Genomic DNA, 24,062 nt, shown 5'->3' with positions numbered 1-24,062 from the left:
AACTAAAGTGAGAAGGGGGCAAAGCTACAAGAGAAAGTAAAGAGGAAAGTTCATTTTCCTCTCCTGGATTGTCTGAATTGTTTACTATGAGCATGTATTACACTTTTTAATAAACTAGTTGTTTTTAGGGAAATCCCTTTATTATTTTCCTTAGTAGATTCGCTCGTATTCTTGCAGGACACTAGCAGGAGGCTGGGCCTCCAAGATCTCCAGGGAACTCAGTGAAATATTCTTTGAGGGAATGCTGTCCAAAAACGGTATTTTTTTTTAAATAGCAGGGTGAGATGGGCATCACTGGGAACAGTTTTAGACAGCTATTTGGGGTTATCATGAAACAATCACCCCTTGTGTTAGCCTTTCAAACATCTGACTTTTGTGCTGAGCAAGCAGGAAGTTGAAGCTTCACCTTCTGGAGCTCTCTTGCCATGATTCAAAGCATGTCTGGGGCAGGTAAGTGCCAAGCAGGCTGGGATTAATAGGCACTTCTTACCAAATGAAGCAAACACTGTTAGCACTTCTCAAGTTGAACAGCTACTGCTGGTATACAGGGAACCTACTGATTTTTTTGCTCACCGTATATACAGCTATCTTGCTGAATTCATTTATTAGTTTTTCAAGTTTGCCTTGATTTTTCTAGATTATATGCTCTGCAAAGGGTATACATGAAGAGTACAAGTTTTGACTTTCCTTGTCAAATATTTACAGGCATACCTTCATTTTATTGCACATTTTATTGCATACCGGGTTTTTTTTTTTTTTTGAACAAATTAAACGTTTGTGGCAATCGTGTGTCAGGCAAGTCTATCGGTACCAGTTTTCCAACAGCATCTGCCCATTACATGTCTTTGTCACGTTTTGGTAATTCCTGCAATATTCCAAATCTCTTCATTATTATATTTGTTGTGGTGATCTGTGATCAGTGATCTCTGATGTTACTACTGTAACTGTTTTGGGGCACCCATAAACAGTGCCCACAGAAGACAGCAAACTTAATAAATGTTGTTGTGTCCTGACTGCTCCACCAACCAGCTGTTCCCTCTTCCTCTCTCCCTTTCTTTGGGCCTCCTGAGACACAACAATACTGAAACTAGGCCAACTAAAAACCCTACAGGGTTAGGGGTGGTGGGGGTACAGTTCAGTGGCAGAATGCGTGCTTAGCATGCACGAGGTCCTGGGTTCAATTTTCAGTACTTCCATTGAAAAAAATAATAAAAAAAAGAATAAATAAATAAATCCAATTACTTCCCCCCAACCAAAAAAAACAAAAAAAAAAACAAAAAAAAAACCCAAAACCTACAATGGCCTCTAAGTGTTCAAATGAAAGAAAGGGTCACACATCTCTCACTTTAAATTAAATGCAAGAAATAATTAAGCTTAGTGAGGAAGGCTTATCAAAAGCCAAGGCAGGCCAAAAGCCAGGCTTCTTGCACCAGTTAGCCAAGTCATGAATACAAAGGAAAAGTTGTTGAAGGAAATTAAAAGTGCTACTCCAGAAAATACACAAATATAAGAAAACAAAACAGCCTTATTGCTGATATGGAGGTTTTAGTGGTCTGGATAGATCAAACCAATCACAACATTCCCTTAAGGCAAAGCTTACCGCAGAGGAAGGCCCTAACTCTTCAATTCCCTGAAGGCTGAGAAAGGTCAGGAAGCTGCAGAAGGAAAGTTTAAACGCAGCAGAGGCTGGTTTATGAGGTTTAAGGAAAGACGCCTCCTCCATTACATCAAAGCACAAGGTGAAGCAGCAAATGCTGCTGTAGAAGCTGCAGCAAGTTATCCAGCAGACCTAGCTCAGATCACTAATGAAGGTGGCCACATTAAGCAACAGATTTTCGATGCAGATGAAATAGCCTTGCATTGGAAGAAGATGCCATTTAGGACTTTCATAGCTAGAGAGAAGTCCACGCATGGCTTCAAAGCTTCAACGCACAGGCTGACTCTCTTGTTAAAGGCTAATGCAGTTGGTGACTTTAAATTGAAGCTAATGCTCATTTACCATTCCCAAAATCCAAGGGTCCTTAAGAATTATGCTAAATCTACTCTGCCTATGCTCTAAAAATGGAACAAGAAAGTCTGGATGACAGCACATCTGTTCACAACATGGTTTACTGAATATTTTAAGCCCACTGCTGAGAACTATAGCTCAGAAAAAGATTCTTTTCAAAAGATCACTGCTCATTAACAATGCACCTAGCTACCCAAGAGCTCTAATGGAGATATACAATAAGATTAATGTTTTCATGCCTACTAACAAATCATTCATTCTGCAGCCCTTGGATCAAGGAGTCATTTCAACTTTCAAGCCTTATTATTTAAGAAATCTATTTCATAAGGCTATAGCTGCCATACACAGTGATTCCTCTCACGGTTCCAAACTAAACTGAAAACCTTCTATAAAGTATACACTATTCTAGATGCTATTAAGAATATTCATGATTCATGGGAAGAGGTCAAAATATCAACATTAACTGAAGTTTGGAAGAAGCTGCCTCATGGATGACTTTGAGGTTTCAAGACTTCAATGGAGGAAGTAACTGCAGATGTGGTGAAAACAGCAAGAAAACTAGAATTAGAAGTAGTGCCTGAAGATGGGAATGAATTGCTGCAATCTCAGGATAAAACTTTCACGGATGAGGAGTTGCTTTTTATAGATAAACAAAGAAAGTGGTTTCCTGAAATGGAATCTACTTTTGGTGATGACGCTGTAAAGACTGTTGAAATAACAAAGGATTTAGAATATCACATAAATTCAGCTGATAAAGAAGGGACAGGGTGTGAGAGGATTGACTCTAACTTTGAAAGTTCTGTTGAGTATAATGCTATCAAACAGCACTGCCTGCTACAGAGAAATTGTTTGTGAAAGGAAAAGTTAATCAGTGCAGCAAACTTCAATACTGTCTTAAGAAGTGGCTACGGCTACCCTATCCTTTAGCAATCACCACCCTAATCAGTTAGCAGCCATCAACATAGAAGCAAGACCCTCCACTAGCAAAAAGATTACGACTCACTGAAGGCTCTGATAATGGTCAGCATTTTTTAGCGATGAAGTATTTTAAAAGATATGTACATTTTTTTAGACAATGCTATTGCCCACTTGATAGACCATAGTGTAGTATCAACATAATTTTTACATGCACTGGGAAACCAAAAATTGTGACTCCCTTTATTGCAATATTTGCTTTATTGTGGTGGTCTGGAAGAAAACCCGAATCATCTCCCAGGTATGCCTGTATACCTTTTTTATGCAAAATTCCATTGGCTGGGGCTGCCAGTTAAATATTTAACAATAGTTTTTAAAATGAGCTCTTAGGATTCCTTAAAAAACTAAAAACAGACTTACCATATGATCCAGCAATTCCACTCCTGGGCATATCTGGAGGGAACTCTAATTTGAAAAGATACATGCACCCCCCAATGTTCATAACAGCACTATTTACAAGAGCCAAGACATGGAATCAACCTAAATGTCTATTGACAGATGACTGGATAAAGAAGATGTGGTATATTTATATAATGGAATACTACTCAGCCATAAAAAAGAATGAAATAATGCCATCTGCAGCAACATGGTTGGACCTGGAGACTGTTATTCTAAGTGAAGTAAGCCAGAAAGAGAAAGAAAAATACCACATGATATCACTTACATGCGGAATCTAAAAAAACGACATGAATTTATTTACAAAACAGAAACAGACTCAGACATAGAGAATAAGCTTATGATTACAGGTTGGGGGGGTTGGAGGGATAAATTGGGAGTTCAGATTTGCGGATACTACTGTATATAAAATAGATAACAAGGTCCTACTGTACAGCACAGGAAACTATATTCAATACCTTGTAATAGCCTATAATGAAAAGAATATGAAAAAGAATATATGTATGTATAACTGAACCACTATGCTTCACACCAGAAAGTAATACATTGTAAACTGATTATACTTCAATTTAAAAAAAAAAAAACAAACACAGCTCTTAGGATTGTTCTTCTTTTCATGAAAAATATTTTACCAGTTGGGTTTACTATATGCTTTAGCTAGTTTTACCTCTTATAAGGTTGAGAAAGTTTCTTTTCTTTCCTAAATCTAGTCTATCAGAAATGGTTACTGAATTTTATCTAGTAGCTTTTTGTCATCAATTAAAATGATTATACTGTTTTCGTTCTTTGATTTACTAACAGTATAAATGACGCTAATAGATATCCTAAGGTTAAATCATCTTTGAATCCTTGGGCTAGCTTGACCCTATAGTTTTAATATACTTTTGGGTAAGTTTGCTAATATTTTACTTCCAATCTTAGGTGATAAATGAGACTAGCCTATCATTTTCTTTTCTTGTGCTATCCTTTTTGTTAGCAGAGTTATGCTAGTTTCAAAGAGTATCTTCTCTTTTGTATTTTTTCTTTCCTCTGGGAAGAATGTGTAACATAGGAATTATCAACTACTTTAAATTTTGTAAAACATCTGGCCTTTTAAAAGGTGTATCTTTCACAACTTCTTCTATTTCTTCATCAGCTACTGAATTACCAAGTTCTTCCATTCCTTCAATTTCAGTAATTTAAATTTTCCTAAGAAAAAATCTATTTCATCTAATTGCTAGGATGTGTGGCATAAAGTTATACATAATATTTTTCTATAAGGCTTTCATCTCAATACTGAGATGTCCCTAGCTTTTTAATGTTTGCTTCCAGCTTGTTTTCTTCTTAATCAGATTTGCCCAGTCTGCCAGCTTTTAATTTTACTCAAGTTGTTTTGTTTTTCATTAACTTACAATTTTATATTTACTAATTCCATCATTCTACTTTATTTGGCTTTACTTTGTTGCTTTAAACCAACGTGAATTGAATACCTTGTTCATTCAGTTTTAATCTTTTTTATTTACTAATATTTAATTGTTACGAATTTCCCATAAAGTTTCACATTGGCTACACTGATACTACGGTGTGCTCTCACAGTAATTTACTTCCACATTGTGACTTTAGTTATGACTGTCTCTTTAAGCTATTTAAAAGCTATGTCTCTTCCCCTACCTACCAAAAGGAGATAGGTGTTTTTATTTTAGACTTATGTTTTTGTTTATTCTGTATGTTTTTGTTCTCTGGGGGAGCTGAGGCATTCTACTGTTGTTTATTTATCTTGCACTGTGGTCAGAAAATATAAAAATAATCTATTTGTCTTTTGCTTTCTGAAAAACTACTGATCTTTGTGGCACAAAACATGCCCACTTCTTGTGAAAATTTCACGTGTTGGGAAAGCATATATATTCTCAAGAAATCTATGCACAGGAACTACAATCAGTCTTCTTTAAGGATCTAGAATTGAGAAATGGAAAGCCACTGAATACCAACAGTTATTCCTTCTCCCCAAAGCTACACAATACCTTACTTTTGAAATGCATCTGATTCATTCTTCTCTCTATAGATCAATTTCTGATTCTTTAGCTACTTGAATCCCACCACTCCTGATTGGGAGCAAAGCCCCTGGTGTTTAATGGCCTGAGCGTTCCAGTTGTCAATGGCCCAAAAGCAAATTCTGAGGCAAAACAATCCAATTGGCCCCACCTGGATCAGAGGTCCATCCTCACTCTACTCGACTATGGCCAGGAAAAACAAAGTCATGGTTGCAGACTTTTTAAAGCTCACCCACAGCCAAGTCTCCACTTCTGGGAACATGGAAGAACTACACTTCTCTATCCCCTTGCAGTTAGGTAAGGGCAAATGACTAGTTCCTATTACTGAAGTTATGTAACTGCTGGTTACAAGATTCCCCACAATGTTCTCTCCCTTTCTATAGCAATCAAGAAAGCCATGTTCCAGAAGAACAGCTACAAGACAGTGGAACCTCTGCCAGGCTTTCTCTCAATGGCTTATTTGACCCAAGCTGAACATGGAACAAGAAATAAACTTTTCACTCTGTCAAGCCACTGAAATTTTCTTTTCACTAATGACATATAATTTAGCCCATCTTGTTAACCAACACCTCCCAGACCTGCAGGGAGGGCAAATTCTCTGATATATTCTCTATTTATAATAAAATTAACATCTCTAATACAAATGAAATTTGAGGGAGAGGGTCTTTTCTGTAGTCTCCAAATTTTTCTAAAAATAGTATATACTGTCTTCACAATCAGAGAAAAATACTCCTTAAAGAGCTATTGAAAGTTTCAATGGGATAAGTACTTTGGAACTAGAAGCTTAACCATTACCTAGCCAAGTCCTGACCACTCCCATTCTACAGAACAGAGAACCAGGAGTGAAAGCATGTCCTAAATAAGGCTTCCAACAGGCAATACCGGACTAAGGAAAATTTACTCAGGCCTCTGGATTGTTTCAGTCAATCAAGACAACACATTTTAAGATTTATTCCCTTAAAAATATACTTTCCATGATTTTTTCATGGGTCTATTTCCCCACTTTATTCTAACTTTTCCCTCTAATTTTTACATATTGCACCATACTCTCAACCTAAAATAAGCTTAGGCCCCCTATTGGCCACTCTCCTAGTACTCTAAACTTCCCTTTCCTAGCACCAATACCACATTGTCATGACATAACAGGGTGGGTTTGTATTTTTCCAATGCTGGTCTCCCCTACTAGAGCATAAGCTCCCTGAAAGCAGAACTCAGGGCTATTTTTATTCACTATTATATAACCAAGTCTGGACAGTCTCTGGTCTGTAACAGGTGCTGATTACATACTTACCAAGTTGAATTATACTTTCCAAGTCTTAAAGACTTAGAAATAATTACCAAGACTAAATTGGTCATCTCAGAACTCTTGTCTCTGCTTTCTCGGAAAGCCTGTTTCTTTCTCCTTAGAAAAGTTAAGAGTTCTATGCAAGGGTCAAGAAAACGGGAGGTTTTCATAAAGGATACTGAAGCTTCCTAGAAACCAAGTAAATTAGGAATCAAGCTTTGGGGGGAGAGAGAGTTCAAATGTACTAATAGGAAAACAAAGTACACCCATTTTGGTTAATCATACCTTTCCTCTTGTCTTATTGAAAAGGGAATTAAATGTAAAACATAAAACTAAAACTTCCCCACCCTCCATCCAGTCAAACTCGAGAAAGAGGAAATCCCAATCATTTTAATTTCTTGAGATGGACACTTAAATCATTTAGTTTTAACATTTCTATTTTTCTAATACATATTTTTAAAGCGATAACATTTCCTCTAAGTATAGAATTAACTATATCCCAAATGTTGATATGACATGTATTTTCATTATGTTTTAACTATTTTATTCAGGTATGACTAACATATAAAAAGTTGTACATGTTTAATGTATACAACTAGATGAGTTTGATAAGTACACAGCTGTGAAACTATCACCATAATCTATGTCATAAATATATCTATCACCTTCAAAAGTTTCCTTCTGCCATTATTATTATTATTATTAGTGATAAGAACACTTAAAAGTTTGCTACAAGGGTAGAGTATTTTCATTATTCTTGAATCCAAAGTAATTTCTAATTCCTTGTAACTTATTCGATCCATGGGTTATTTAGAAGTGCACTGCTTCATTTCAAAGGTTTTCTCATTATCTTTTGTTACTGATTTCTAACTTAATTCTACTACGGTCAGAGGACACTGCAAACAATTTCAATCCTTTGATATTTGTTGAGGCTTGCTTTAATGACACAGCAAGTGGGTCTTACTCTATCCTTATTGGGTGTAATGTACTCTATATATTAATCAGGTTAGGTTTTTGTTATTTTGTCTGACTTCCTATATCCTTACTAATTTTCTGTCTACTAGTTTGATCAGCAGTCACTGTGATTAGGGTCCCTGATGTAAAACTTTAGGTAACTTACACAGTGCTTATAATGGGTCAGATATGATTCTAAGATATAAGATAAATATATAAACTTACAACCACTCCATGATGTAGGGACCATTATTCCCATTTTACAGATGAGGAAACAGACAGAGATGTTAATCAATTTGCCAAAACTGCTGATTGCCCAGCTAGGAAGAAGTAGAGTTGGGATTTAAGCCCAGAGTCCATGCTCTTAACCACTATATATTTATAATATCATCTTAGGATAAAATGTTTTTCCTCAAGTAGAAAAAATATTACTGAAACAGTGCCCCCCCGAAATAATTAAGAACTATTTTTTCTTAGAAATGCTTAAGATGTGAATTTTAAAAGGACATAAATACTGCATCAGCATCAAATTATGCAAAAAATATAAATAGAAAAAAGAAGACTGAAAAGACTTACACTAAATGTTAACAATGGTTATTCTGAGATGTTGGAGATGTTTTTCCTTTTTGTTCTACTTTTCAATGTCTTCTAAATCCTGAATATGTGTCACCCTTACAGTAGGTAAAAACTACTACAGTGGCATGGTATAACCACTGACTTAATAGACAGTGCTGTGTCTTAATTTTCGAGTTAAGAGATAAAAAATGTTAGCAAATGAAAATCACAGTAGATAATGGATATTTAAAAGCGCTTTGTAAACTATAAAGCTATACAAATGTTAGTAATCATAAGCATCCCACAACTAAATAAAATAAAAGGTTTTTCATGTCTTTCCCTTTTTAAATTTCAATTGCTTTAAAATGCCTGATTATTTTAAAATTTAAATATTTTGCCTAAACAAATTCTTAAGAATTGATTTTTAAAGGGCAGAACATTTAAAGTGCCACATACCCCTGAATACTAAAAAAAAAGGGAAGCAACCAACAAATTTACAACAGCATCACACTCTCTTAGAATCACTGAAAAATCCCATGATCTGTTATTTAATAAAATGTTGATTCAGTGCTGAAGGTATAAATAGGAAATCCAAATTTAACCCCAAAAAGTGATGTTATTTTTGGAAAAGAATTTTCATAACTCCTTAAAAAAGGGAACAATTCATTTAAAGAATTAAAGACACATTTAACACTAAAAATGTACATATCGTAATTAGTGATAAGAATATAAGCTCAGTCTATTTAGGATATGTTTTCCTTTTAAAGTTTCTTTTGCTATTTCTGCAACAGAACCTAGGAATAAAGAATGCACAGCTGCCTAGCAGATGTATAATTTCAGTGTTTAGATTCCATTCTCCCTAGCTTCATTCTGCTAGGGGTTTTGGATTTTCTATTTCCATATGGTTTTTGACCTCCCTCAGTTTAGGTTCTGCCTCCCCACATCTTATTCTATTTTAGTCCATTATTACAGAAAAACACTTCAAATCTGAAACATCTTAGCTTTTTTTTTTAAGCCTAAAACCTGCACAGCTGAAAAAGGAAGAGAGAATATGCAGGAAAAAAGATGAAGAGATAATTAGAACAAGAGAGCCACATTCCCAAAACTTCCTACTTCTAGTTAGATAACTCCCCTCCCTGTCCCCTTAATTCTAAGTGTCTTATATTTCAGGTTCAGACATTCAAGTTTAATGTAGGAACAGAATTTCAGCTTTATTCAACTGATTTCCTCAACTTCTTAAGTCATGGCAGAAGCATTAAGTTTTTTTTAAATTTACACTGTGTATACCAAAATGTTTACAGATGTTATCTTTTAGTATGAATCTGAGGGAGTTTTATTTTTTCCTCAGGGCTTTTCTGTGTTTTAAATTTGTTCAGTGAGCACTACTTTTGTGATGAGGCAAAAAAGGCTTTTGCTTTGTTTTAAAGAAAAACCTGCAAGAAATGGATTATTTTTAAATGTCTATATGCCATAACCAATGTGTTTGAAGTAATTTTTATGGAACAACATAAACAATTTAATAATATTCCAGAGGACACTCTCAGCACCATCATCAGGTGAAAAACAGGTTTCATTTCTCAACCTATCTGACTCCAAAAACTACCCGTTAGATGAGCTTGTTCACTTCTATTTCAATTGATGCTGCAGTTTTTTTTTTAATCTTTTCTTCTTCCTGTTCTCTCATATGGTAGATTTTAAATGTATTCTAAGAAACAATACGAATAACATAATTATGTTTTACAAATATCTTTCCAATTTCAATTACTTTGGGGAGTATTCAATTAGCCATGGGGGAGGGTATAGCTCAAGTGGTAGAGCACATGCTTAGCGTGCACAAGGTCCTGGGTTCAATCTCCAGTACCTTCATTAAAAATAATAATAATAATAATAAATAAATAAATAGACCTAATGAAATCCCCCGAAAAATAAAATAAAATAAAAAATAAATTTAAAAAAATTTAAAAAGAGTAACAGCCACAGTAAAGCTGTAAAAAAAAAAAGTTCGTATAATTATCAACAATTAAACTTACATGTCTTGGAAATGAGATATATAATAGAGCACTAATTTTAAGAAAATATTCACAAGAGTTCTGAATGCTTAAAAAGCACTGGATTCTACTGACCTTTTAATATTCTTTTCTCTACAATACAAACATTAGTCAAGTCAAAGAATACCAATCAAAAATTTATGAATAGTTTCTACCAAATTTTAAATTTTAAAAAAAGCAGGGGTTCATTGTTAAGAGTTAATCAAATTTAACCCATCAAATATATATATATTTAGACCTTGAGGGGAGATAATGTTTTACGAGGTACCTAAGGCAGCACTACAGCAAACTCAGGCAAACTTATCTACTCTTTGTGGAGAACAGGGAATAAAAACAGGACAAAATAGTCAAACACGTATGTGTCTGTGTGTAGTACACATCCTCATTTTAAAATTATACTACTCCATTTGAGAATGAAATAATCCTGTGGTTAAGAACACAGACTCTAAAGTCAGACTACCTGGGTTTGAATCCCAGTTCTGCCACTTACTACTAGCTATTCACACCTTGACGAATTATTTAACTTCTGCGCCTCAGTTTCCTCATGTGTAAAAGGGAACAGATAACAATACCTACATCATGCAATATTTGTAAGGATTAAATTGATTAATATGTATAAAATACTTTAAAATAGGGCCAGGTACACAGTTTATCTAATCCATCTCAATCTTATATTTTACTGCTCCATACTCTTTAAATGGAAATCCATTGATCTTTTCCAGATGAATGGCTAAAAATTAACTTAAAACTTTATAAGCTCAAAATATCATACACTAAGTAAACTATATTAAACTAGTGCTTTTTGTTGAGTCCTTTTTATTTTATTGAATGTTCCCAAGGTTTGATAAACTCCAAGTCCATAAAAACTAAGGAATAAACTATTTTAATTAATGTTCCAATTTAAAAGGTTGTCCTATACAGTTTATAAATTTGAAATAGTTAGAATTAAATGAGGCATGCCTAATGCTAAATTATACTGAGCAGAATTAGAATGTACTTAGAAACAAAACCGTTAAGAAGATCAAACAGTCGTATATATACTTTAATAGCTTTGTGGAGAGAAGAGAATGGGGTCTGGTGTCAGAGGGGCTTTAGTTAGGAACTTAAGCTGATACTTATGTAATTTTAATAAAGGGTCTGAAACTGGTAAAAACATTAAAAAAGGTTTCATTTTTCTCTAGTTTCTAACCCAGACTATGGTAGGTCCAATCTCCCTTTCTGACCCCTTAATGACATCTGGAATAATTCCTTTAGCTTTCCAGTAGCTTTCAATTATTAAAAAGTCCAGTCCAATTTACTGATACTTAAATCTTTAATCTTCAGTCTTTCAATCACCTCCTTCCTCTCCAAATTTAGGCTTGGCCCATGGTCCAAGAAAGTTCAACAGGGGCAGGGATGCAGTCTGATCTATTGGGGGTGGGGGTGAGGGAGAACAGAATAAACTGTCTCAACATCTGAGGACTATAAAAATAGTGCTCTGTGGTGTTGCCACTTCCCTGGCTAATACAAACTATATCGTCTGTATCACAGGTAGCCAAATGATGGCCTTTCTTCTGGGGACAAACTGGAGCTTTCTGGTAACTGAGAGGTGAGGGGCTCTAACCCAGTGTACATTCCCCTACCTAAAGATCTGCTTCAGCTCAACCTCTTGTAACTTTTGCTCCCTCCTGTCAAGATGACTACAGCCTGGTTACATTCTTCATGATCACCTGAACTAAGAGAAATTCAAAACAAATGCAGGCTGGTCCACTGCCACCCTCTCTGTCCACATTGTGATTTCTCCCCAGTTTCCTTTAGCCCTTGCTCAAATAGGCAAAGATAAACCAATCAGGTGCATAGTGACTACCATCTACATAATGAGGTGGCCCACTGCACTTTCTGCTGGTATTCCTAACCTTCAGGACTAGTTCTCTTAGACCTCCCCAAACTAAGCTTCTAAAGGAAGGTGACCCCAAGGGAGGAAGAAGGAAGCAAAACTACAACGCTCCCCACAGGCAAACCAGCCACTGCAGTGACCACTGTGGCACAATTCTCCTCCCCTTCATTTTCTATGGGTTTCTGTTACATCTTAACAAGCCCTGGAAAGGATTCAGGGCAGCAAGTGCTTAGGCTTTTGTACATTGTAGAGTCCTTGACTTCACTTTATACTTAACTCTGGGGTCCTGGTCCCCATTCTGAGATAACTAAGAAAGTCTGATTCTACTTACTTTTACTTATTTGACCTTGGTGGGACAACTAACCTTCATTAGCCTCAGATTCTTGATGTACAAAACAGCAAAAGCAACAAAACCTCCTATGTCAATTTGCTAGTACTGTTTGCACACAGAATTACTTTGCAAATTCAAATGTCAGTATTAATAACGTGGACAAAAATAGCACATACTTTCAGAGGGTACTGGGATTTAATTTTCAAAGACCCTATATATGGAACCATTCAAATTTGCTTTTGAAGATAAAACTAACCTCAACTTCTCACACACAAATATTCATCATCACTAACATTTATTAAGCATCACTATGTGACAAGACTGGTGCTCAGTGCTTAACCGCACTCATTCATTTAGTCTTTACAGTAACCCCACAAGAGGACTATTGTTATCCTCATTTTACACAGCAGGAAATAAGGCTTAGGAAGATTAACTACTTTGGTCAAGGTCAAAAACCTAGTAAACAGAAAGTAGTAAGGTACAGACTACAAGATTCTTTCATTCTTTTAATAAATTAAGGACCTTCTTTGTACAAAGATTTTATTTAACCTTAACTGAATGACTTTTCTTGTTGTTTCTTCTCAATGATGTGACCAGCGGAACCTGTCACATACCATCTTTTATGCAAACTGATAAGATGCTAAGAAAGAACAAGAAACAGTGAATAACTTAAGAACAAAGGCTTTAGTCAACACAATTAGAGTAATTATGCCACTTGATTAACAAATAATAATAATATTATTGTAGGAAAATATTCAGGGAGAGGGGTGTGTCTCTCTAATAGTTTATTCTACTTCATTCAACAAATGTTTAGTTTTGGATAACACATTGTGAAAAATGTAGTTTTAAGAAATTTGACTTATGCTTTTTATACTTTAAATACTTAACTATTTTTAGAGAACCTTCACTTGCTTATTATCCTTTGCTCTAATAGCCAGAAAAAAATCAATCTGGTCGTTGCCTGGGAGTAAAAAATTTTCCTCTATCCTCTTAGGTTCAGGATTTGGAGGCCTGCAAATTAAACTGACAACAGACTGGCAAGAGAAAAGACAGACTTTTATTCACTTACCACAGTTTACAGAAAAATGTGACTCAAGAAGGCAGTTGAAATTTGAGGCTTATATGCCATCTTGATAGGAGAAAGGGAGGGGAAGAAGGACATTTATAAGAAAACAAATGACTTTGAGAAAATATAAGTGGTGGACCATTAGGTGAATACACAGGAGATAGGATCTTTCTGTGTGACAATGTCAGTTTAGGTGTGATGCCCGCTTTCCCTCTCTTCTCCTCTCTAGTGATTAAGAGTCAATCTTCTCTGCTTTTGAAACTCTGGGAAGCGGATTTACAACAACTGAGTTCTGAGAGGCTCTGCTTTTAGGCAGATAAAGGGGTTCAGAAAAAAAGTCTTTTATCAAATGTCTTCAGCTCAAAATAATTTTTATGCCACAGTAGTTTATTCTGGACCCCTTCCCCATCAACACATACATATATTTGAACACTTACTTTGTACACAGCACTGAACTAGTACTGTCGGCAAAACAAAACATTTTAGGACAAAATTCGACAACTAAGGAGCTTATAAAATAAATTAAGAGTATAAGACAACTTAAACTTCTTATTTTTTGTTCTTAACGCTTTTACAACAGCAAACTAGTTTTTATAAACAAAAATAAAAAACAAATGACAAATAAAAAAGCAAATGCAACATGTCAGGGTTAATATCCATACCCCAAGAGTTCCTACATATGAGTAAGAAAAAAATAAACAGATTAGAAACATGAACAAAGAACAGAGAAATGCAAAGTGCCAAAAAACATATAAAATTGCTCAACCTTACTCATAATCAAAGAAACACAGATTAAAACTATAATAATATTTCTTCAGCTGGCAAACTGGCAAAGATTAAAACAGACTGATGTTACTGTCCTGGTGAGAGGAGGGGGGAACATGGGAAAACGCTAATGATTGGAACATGAACTGTTACGAAGATTCTGCAGAGCAGTTTGGCACTGTATCAAATCTCCGTGGCTTCTCTTACAGTAGGTGTATTTCTAAGAATTCATCCTATAAAATAAAAATAGTCTCACAGGATATGTACAGCACCACAGCACTGTTTGTAATGCAAAACAAACAAACAAATTGGAAGCAATCTAAATATTCATCAAGAGGCAACTGATAAACACGGTATACTCAATACTACTCTACTACTAAAAAAGAATGAGGAAATTGGCATGTACTGAATGTACTGACTTAAAGAGTCCTGCTATATATTCAGTGAAAACAGAAAGTTAAAGAAAATGATGCAGAGTATGACCGCATTTTTTGGAAAACAGGGAGAAGGAAAGAGGAAGAAACGAAGACAATGGCAAAGAAAGATTATACTTCTCTCTGCATTACTTTTAACAGTGGTAATCTGTTGGGGGTGGGGCGGATTATAGAAGACTCACTTTCTACTTCACATCTGTATTATTTGAAGTTTTAACCACAAGTTATGTGTAACTTCTGTAAACACAAAAAACAAAGGAGGGTTCTAATGGTAACATATAGTTAGGGAAATGACATTGGAGCTTCACTAGATTAAAAGCTGAAAAGGCTTACAGTAAAGAAATCTAATATATTAATAGATGGTATGAGAAACATCAAAATACTGCCTTCAGATAATGTAGAAGATCTAACTTTTAGCCTTGGACCACTGAGGAAGGCTTCACAGAAGAGACAGGATATACACTAGATTTTGAAGTATTGTGATGAGCAACGAATAGAGGCAAGGAAAGGTAGCACTGTAAATATAGTGCATACTTTTAAATTTTTTAGTAGCCAAATTAAAGAAGCAAAAAGAATAAAAAAAAAAACTATTTAACCCAACATATTTAAAACAGTATCATATCAATATGTAATTAATACTTCCAAAATACAAGATATTTTACATTCTTTTTCAGTACTATTTTCAAAATCTGGTGCACATTCAGACTAGCCATATTTCAAATATTTAACAATCACATATGATTTAGGCTACCATAGTAGACAGCAATGTTCCTAAGGATTCTGAACCCAAACCCAGAACTGAATATTTAGGTGACACAGGCTAATAGGAAGTGAATAAAGCAGAAAAGGCAGACTGGGCCAGAGCAGAAGGCCAATCTGAATGAGATAATTTAAATGTTATATTGTAAGCAAATAAGAAACCAGAGAAAAATGTTTAACAAGTAGAGATGATGACTAAAGCACTATTTCAGGAAGATTAACTTTTCTTCTTTACTCAGATACACACATATAAATTCAAAAAGCAGGTTTTTTCCTCAACATTTTCATTATATGAAAGATTACTGAAATGGAGACAATAAAAATTACCTGTCATCAAGTAACTGTATTTTGTTGATTTGGTATATATGTAAGATACTTCTGGGTAGTTACTGTTGAAATATTTATTTCATGACATTTTTAAATGATTTTTTTTGAAAAATATGTAAGTTTTAAGAACTTCACCAAAATTTAACAGCCTTTACCTTGCCCGACACTTCCCATCAGGGGCTCCTGTTAGCCAAAAATCTAAAATAGACTTATTCAATGCAAATGTAAGACATTCAAGATCTTATATTCCTTATACAAATATTTCAACTTCAAGTAAGAAAACTATCTACAAATTTCAATATACACAAAACAGTACCACAATCCTGCAAGCCTCCTCCAGTTTTAAAATTGAAAACCTGTAACATTTCAGATAATTTACCTAAAAGCTAAAGGAAAAAAAAAAGCTCAAAAGAGGAGATAAGAAAGCAGGGCATGCAAGAACACCACTAGTCATAAGCCATTCCCTTCATTACTTAAAGTGGTTGCCAAGGCAAGAAGAGTGACTTTTCAGCCAAAAGTCAGAAATCCAGTGATGTCATCAAGACCAAAAGCATTATAAGACCTGCAATTTCAGCAACTAACATTAAAGTCATGGAATTTTTTTCTTTAAGCAAAAAATGGTCTTGAAGTTCACTACGTCCTTTCACTTTTTAAGATAAGAGAACTGAGATCCAGATAGGTTTAGCGTAGCACACAAGACTGCACGGTAAACTTAGTGGCAACACCACTACTAGATGTTAGTTTATTTTTAAAAATCAGAAAAAACTTAAAAGTGTTTTGCTGCTTCTTTATAATTTTTCATTTTTCCAAATACACCCACAAAAGGTGTATTACTTTCATAGTTTTTTTTAAAAAGCAAAAAACATTTGCTGTAAAAACTACTGAATACTTCCAGGAACATTCTCCCTCCCCTTTCTGGTCCAGCATCTCACTCTATAGGTCACTTTCTCAGGAAAGCCTTCCAAAGCACCTGCACTCTAAACAGACCAGGTCTCCTTATTACATACTCTTATAAGCTGCCTGTACGTCCCTTTTGTATATCTTAACATAATTATAATTAGATAATTGTTGGTGAGATTATTTAATGTCTATCTTCTCTACCTCGGTCTTAAATTGGTGTTTCTCAGGGCTGTCCTAGGATATGCAGTCCATAACATAAACATGAAATTATACATCTAATTGTTGTATTTGTGTATTTTTCTTCAGATACTTAAAAAAAAAAAAAAAAAGGCTTTGAAAGGTTAAGAACCAAAAATAGTGGATTTATGTTGTTTACCTGCCCAGAGCCATCCTTTCTTTGGGGAAACAACCATTTGCTGATCTCACATGGCTCCAAGAAGGCTACCAGTCCCAGACTGCTCCAGTGGGCATGTAAGCCAGGTCTGGCCAATGATGGTACCCCAGACTCTATGTAGATCCAATAAGAATCTCTCCGTGAGACAGAATACATGCACCTGGGAAAGAGATCATTTTCCCTCTCTTGAATCCACAGCAATAAGGCCCATATAAGGCTGGAGATGCCAGTGGTCCTCCTCTGCTAGATGAAAGTACCAGCCTGAAAAATGGGGCCAAAAAAACAGATAGCAGAGAAGACACACTCCCAATTACATCATCTGAACATTTAGATCCAGCCATGCCTATTTCTAGTCTTTTCAAAAATGTGAGGGGTGGGGAACCTTTTTTCCTCTTTAAGCTAATTTGGGTTGGGTTTGTCACTTCCTAGCAAAAGTCACTTGAGAGAGTCATCCAACTCCCGCTGCTGGAATATACAACTTACATGTTAATCACTCCCAAATGTCTACTTCCAGCCCAAACCTCTGTCAAACTCCAGACCCATGTATGCAATTGCCAAGTAGAAATCTCTGTTTGGTTGTTTTCAGAGGAATCTCAAACCCCATGTGATCAAAACTAATTATCTTCCTCCACCAACCCAGCTCTCCCTCCACATTTTTCATCTTAGTCAACAACACACATCTATCTACCCTAACAGGTTTTCAAGCTAGAAACCTGGGAATCATTCTTGACAATCCCATTCTGTCTCTCTCCCATAGCTAATTAGCAAGTCCTGTCCATTCTGAGCCCTAATTACCTGCCACCATTCTAGTCTGAGCCAGGATGGAACAGCCTCCCTACAAGTTTCAGTGTCTCCAGTCTTCTTTTCTTCACACTGATTCTCCACTATGTTAACTCATCTCACTAAACTGCAAACCTGATTATTTTATCCCCACACTTGACATACCCCCATCCTCCTTAAGTGAACAGCCAATTATACAGGTAGACCAACAGCCAAGCTTCACTGTCTCAGATGTTATTAGTGGTACAACAAACATATACAGTAAGAAAACAAGGTTCATCAGAAACATGAAAGTATAGAAGTAAGAATAACAACATCCACAACATCAGAGGAGCTCAGATTCACCTGTTTTTAATAAAAGATACCCAAGAATATCTTTTCTTATTGATTCAGTGTATGCTGTTACATCTATTTAATCGCCCCTATGAACTTGGTTTAGGGACCCACTGAGTCCACTATGAGATTCTACTAATCATCTGATTGGCTTAAGACCCTACTCTAATTAGTGCTTTCTTCAAAAAACATTACTGGGGATCTCTGAACACATCATTCATTTTCTATTTTTTTTAGCCTTTAAAATATTGGCTATAAAAATTGACAAATATTACGACTATGATTTAATAAGTTATCCAAACATTCACAATTATTTTTGTACTTTCCTAAAAACTAAGTATATGATGATTGTTAATGATAATATATAAATACTACTGTCTTTTAAAATAACTCACAAAATTGGATATCACAACCCTCCCACAATTCCCCCTTACAGAATCTGTGCTATTTTGTGAAAATTACCAGCTCTTAGAAAACCTGTGAGTTCAGAAAATGAGCAAAAGAAATTAAGGGGGAAAAGTTGGGGGTCAAAGTACCCCACATCAGACTGGCATATCTAGCTGTGAGAGACATCATCCAAAAAATACATATTTCTCTACAGTGCCTGAAATTTTACCATCCTCTTCTCCTAAAAAATAATTTTTCATAGGAACAGTAGAGCTTTAAGTCACTCCCACCACGTAAGTGTGGCTTAAATTCTTCTCAACATCTACACTAAAGGAATGGGAGTTTTGATAAGTGAGAGAAACCTTATTTATGAATTCTAAAGCACATATACTTTTCATATTTTAGCATCCCTGAAATTAGGGTACATCTTACAATCAATCAATGGCTTCTTAAGGTTAACCAGAAACATTTACTTTAAAAGTGGTCTATAAAATTGTGGTGCATCTTAGGTTGATATAATTCAATGTAACTCAACATTTAATCTTATAAATGTTAAAGAGTTGGACTGACCTGGTCAATATGGACCTTGAGGTTTTAAAAAGGCATCTGAAAAGCACAAACATTAATAAAAGGTAGAAAAGGGAAGAAGGAAAGCAAAGACTTTCTAGATCAAAATTTAGCCTGAGAGTAAACCCCTTTTCCTTTCTCTCCATGGCCGCCTACTCCTACAATCCAAAAGTCAGATCAGTACTACTATAACTGATGTCCCGTCTCTGCTAGGCTAGACCATGTATTATTTTAATATACAACAAAGCCAGTTACAGACACATTCTATTTATATAAAAATCACCTTAAAAGACCAAGTGACTCACAGAACTGCACCTTTAACACGTGTGCATATTACTGTATATAAATTAAATTTCAATAAAGTTTTTTTTTTAAGACAAATAAGTGTCAAAAGGTAAAAACTTCCAGTTACAAGATAAGTAAATACTAGGGATGTAATGTACAACGTGATAAATATAATTAACACTGCTGTGTTATATACGAAAGCTGGTAAGACAGTGAAACCTAGGAGTACTCATCACAAGAAAAAAATTGCTTTTCTATTTCTTTAATTTTGTATCTATATGAGATGACATGTTCACTCAAGTTGCGATAATCATTTCATGATGTATTTAAGTCAAATCATTATGCTATACAACTTATATCTTAATAAAATAGGGAAAAAGGTTGAAAATTTTCAAATATACAAATATATACATGGGATATAATACTGTGTACAAGTATATCAAGTCAAAGAAATTTAAAGAAAAAAGAACTGCGTGAAAATCAAATAACACTAGATTTGAAAGCTCAATAAATAAATTTCTGGAGAAAAACATTAAACACAAAAATTCACATAACAAGTAGATAACTACACAGAGCAACAGCTATTAAATAAACTGAAATGGTACTCAGATTCCTCTCTAGGGGGAAAAAAAAAAAATCTAAGCCTGAACGCTCTTATAGGTGAGGTCTGCCAAACTCTCAAGTAAAAGATAATCCCAAGTCTACACTGCTCCTGAAAAGAGAAAAAGAAAAACGGCCCAACTCATTTTAAAAATCTGTTATAACGTTTACACCAACATGTATTAAGAACTGTACCAGAGTTAGCGGGAACAGAGAGGAGACTGACAATACCATGAAAGTAGAACCAACAGACGCTGGCTACAGACAAGATGCGATGGAATGGGGAAAGGTGTGGGTTTGGCACAACATCAACAGAAATCAGGTATACAGGGAAACAAGTCTGGGAAGAAGAAAGAGTTCACTCTGAACCTGAATAATCAGGTATAGATGTGCATAAAACAATTGGAAAAACAGGGATGCAAGCGCAGAAGAGAAAAAAAGAATATTATTTGACAGAAGAGAATTATTCAGACAGAAGGGTCTGAAACAATAATGTCAAAGGACCAGAGAAATACAGAAAAATAATCTGAGAAGTGAAACTTGGAGAACACTTACATTAATTGGGAAGAAGGAAGACCAGAAAGGGGGCAAAGAACAACAAAATAGTATAATGTCACAGAAGCCCTCTTTTCATCTAGTTAATTTATACTCGCCCTTCAGAATTGTCACAGGGTTCCAAAGTAACATTTTTAATACCTTCTGAGATTCTCCCAGCACACACAAGCACCACGTCAGGTCCCCATTTTAAGCTCTTATAATACTCCACACTTTAATTATACAATCATATTTAATTATAGAATTCATTCTTCAACATATGTCTCCCTCAGTAGACTTTAAACTCTATGAGGGCACAGGCCATACCTGTTGTTGCCTACCACTGCCTTGTGGGTTATGTTAGAACATAGTAAGTATTCACTAAAATGAAATGGTTAGGTGAATGATAGCCAAGGAAAGGCATTTCAAGAATGAGAGGTCGATGTTAAACGCTACAAAAAGCTCCAGCTGACTTAGAAAGGGGGCTTAAATGCATTTATTAGGTTATAGGTGACCTTTGTGAAGACAAAATCCAGATAACAAGGGGTTAAGAAGTGAACAGATGTCATGAAGTAAAGGCAGGAAAAGTAAACTACTCTTGGCAATGTCTAGAGATGGGATTACAAAGGATGAATTTTAATTTACTTCAATTTTGCTCTATTTTTCTTTAAGAAACATGTATTACTTTTATACGGACAAAACTTTTTAAATCTTAATATGATCTGAAAAGGAAAGGCAGCAAAAAGACAGCCTGAGGGAGTAGTGGACTCAAGGGAAGGTTTTTTGCGAACTGAAGAAGTCTTAAGCACATCTGTACTTTTAAGAATCCTAAGACAAAAGTGTAACTCATACACTCTACTAAAGAAAGAAGAGAAAAATGAAATAAAAAAGTGTTAACTAGTAAGAAGGACAAAAAATATTTTTCCACTGAGATGGAAGGAAAGAAGCAGGAAGACAGAAGGAATCTAGTAAATTCTGGAAGAAGCTCCCACTGGATATCTCAATCTTCAGTAAAGGGTGTAAGTGAAGAAAGGAGAAAAAGTTTGAAATGAATTCTATGGAGAAGGGGTGTGGGGGGGGAACAGGAGTGGAATACTGATTCCATTAAAAGTGCATTCTAAATTTCAACTGGCCTTTTGTAAACTTCACACCATTTCTAGCCCAGAACTGCCTGTATTTTAGCTTTAATTTTAAATATCTAAATAAAATTCTAGTTTACAAACTTTTTATTTCAGTAAGTGAAAACAGTGGTAAACATTAAGTTACATTCTACTTTAATTCAGAGTTGAACTCCTCTCATAAATAAATACAGTAAAGGAGTTGTTTTCAGCTCAAGCAACAAAATCAACTCAAGCGATCATTTCAAGTATGAGTAACTAAAAAGTGCTCCTAAACCTAAAAGTGTTCGCAGAGAAAGGCTTTTTGTTGTTGTTGTTGTTTAACTCTTCGTATGCCCTCACTTTAACAGACCCTAAAACAACAGAGAAAATCCTGGGTTCAAATCCCGGCTGAGACAAGTTATTTAACCTCTCTGCGTCTCTTTTTCCTCGTCTTAAAAAATGAGGAATACAATAACCAGGATTATCCTAAGGATTAAATGACGTAACACAGGTGAACGTGCCAAGTTCGTACTATGTACTCAGAACAGTTTGCTAACCATTTAAAAGAGAAAACCTGCAGCACTTTGACCAAATTAAAACATCCGAGAGCCTGAAAGTCGCAAAACGCCAGACCCTAACACACAGCACATTATTTTTCTTCCCTGACGCAAGCTATTTTTTTTTCTTGCCAAACCTTTCCACTAGGAGTCTGGAAAGCAAGAAAGCAAGAGGGAAAAAAAAGCAAGAAAAAAAAAAAAAAAAGGAGGGGGGGTTACACTCAATCCAGCAGAAAGTTTTCAGAAACTGAAGTGCAGAATCACAACAGACATGGCAGCAGAGGCGGCGCAGGACAACAGGTGAACCTCCGAGAAACCTGGCACCTTCCTGCGGGCAAGTTTTGCGGGAGGGCTGGCACTTCCTCTCGGTTCTACCGCCCCACGAAACAGACATTCGTTTCCTTTTTTTTTTTTTTTTGGAGAAGCGTAATAGACAAGTCGCGAATATCACCCTTGCAGCTCCCAGGCGAGGGAGGTGAGCGCCTTTCCCATTTAAGGATTCAAGAAGCGTCCTCGGAGGCGGCTTTCGCCCACACCGCCTCCCCAAACTCGGCCTGAAACCCGGGGGTGGGGAACAAAGAGGGCCCCGGCGGCAGGGACGTCGCGGGGGGCAGCCAGGGATCGACGTCGGGCGGCCGGGGGGCCCGGGTCTCCCGCAAGGCCGGGACCCAGGCGGCGGGGCCCAGTCGGCCGCGGCCTGACACAGCCCGGGCGGCAGGGACCCTGCGGGGCTGCCGGGCCTGGCGGTCCACGGGCTCGGGCCTCCCGCGCGCACCCGGCTCCCCCAGAAACTTCGCCCCGAGCCCGCGCCGGCCTCCCCGCCGCGGCCGGCCCCTGACGACGCGCACACGCACTCTCCGGACGAGCCAACTCACCCGGACCCCGGGGAACTCATCCTCCAGCCCTCGGCGCGGAGCGGGGTGGGCGCGGCGAGCCGCCGGGGCGCGGCGGGGGCCCGGCTCGGCCTCCGCCCTGGGCGTGCAGCGGCCCCAGCCCGGTCGCCCCTCGCGCGGCCGTTCGATCCTCGTCTCCCGCGGACCGACGCGCCGGAGCCCGAGCCTTCCTACCCGCCCTCCCCGCCCTCCTCGCCCTCCTCCCTCCTCCTTCGCCGAGCGCCAGCAGGCGGATTCCAATCTCGGCAGCCGCCGCCGCCGCAGCCGACACTCGCACGGAGGGGGGTGGCGGCGCGGGCGCGGGTCCTGGGGGGAGGGGCGGGCCTCCGCGAGACTCTGCGCAGCGCGCGCGCACTGGGAGGGCTCCCGCCCCGCCCGGGAGCCGAAAGGAGCCGAGAGCGTGGCGGAAGCACCCGAAGGGTCCGCGGGGCTCGGCGCCCTGCTGCCGGCGAGGAGGGCCGGCAGCCGGCAAGGGGGCGCCGGGCTGCTGAGGGGGTGGAGGCGGGGGCTTCTCCTCCGCGCGGCCCCGCCGTCCCCTCCTCACCGAGCCGCCCCACCGCCGCCGTGGCGGGGCCAGCTCGTCTCCGGAGGCCGCGTCGAGGAGACGCGGGGCCGCACACGACCGAGCGCGGAGGAGCGGCGGGGACACCGCAGCCGTGTGCTGCTCGCGGGCCGGGCCCCCACGGACTGCCTGTTCTCCTGGGTTCCTTCGCGTGGACCCCTCCTCCGACAAACTCATACTGCGCGCGAGCGCAGCTCGGCGCGCGCGAAATAAGCCTGATCGCTCGGAATTCACACACCACGGCTGGGAACTGCCTGGTCGTGGTAGTAGTGGTTGCGACAAAGAAAAGAAAAATGTAGCCACACTGCATCCATTATTCACCCACCGCTCCCCGGCTTCTCTTTCTGGGCTCTTTGCCAAG

General features: G+C 37.6%; 1 protein-coding gene across 1 annotated transcript in view; it reads right to left on the bottom strand.

Moving 5' to 3' along the window:
* BMPR1A (bone morphogenetic protein receptor type 1A) overlaps positions 1–23,312 on the bottom strand; it is a 128,771-nt gene extending 105,459 nt beyond the window's left edge. The window contains exon 1 of the mRNA XM_064487967.1: positions 23,122–23,312. The gene's annotated coding sequence lies outside the window, so the exon portion shown is untranslated. The remainder of the gene's footprint in view (positions 1–23,121) is intronic.
* Between the last annotated feature and the right edge of the window lie 750 nt (positions 23,313–24,062).

This window comes from Camelus dromedarius, chromosome 8 (assembly GCF_036321535.1).
Source record: "Camelus dromedarius isolate mCamDro1 chromosome 8, mCamDro1.pat, whole genome shotgun sequence".
Lineage (NCBI taxonomy): Eukaryota > Metazoa > Chordata > Mammalia > Artiodactyla > Camelidae > Camelus > Camelus dromedarius.
This window is presented reverse-complemented; position numbering and strand designations above follow the sequence as displayed.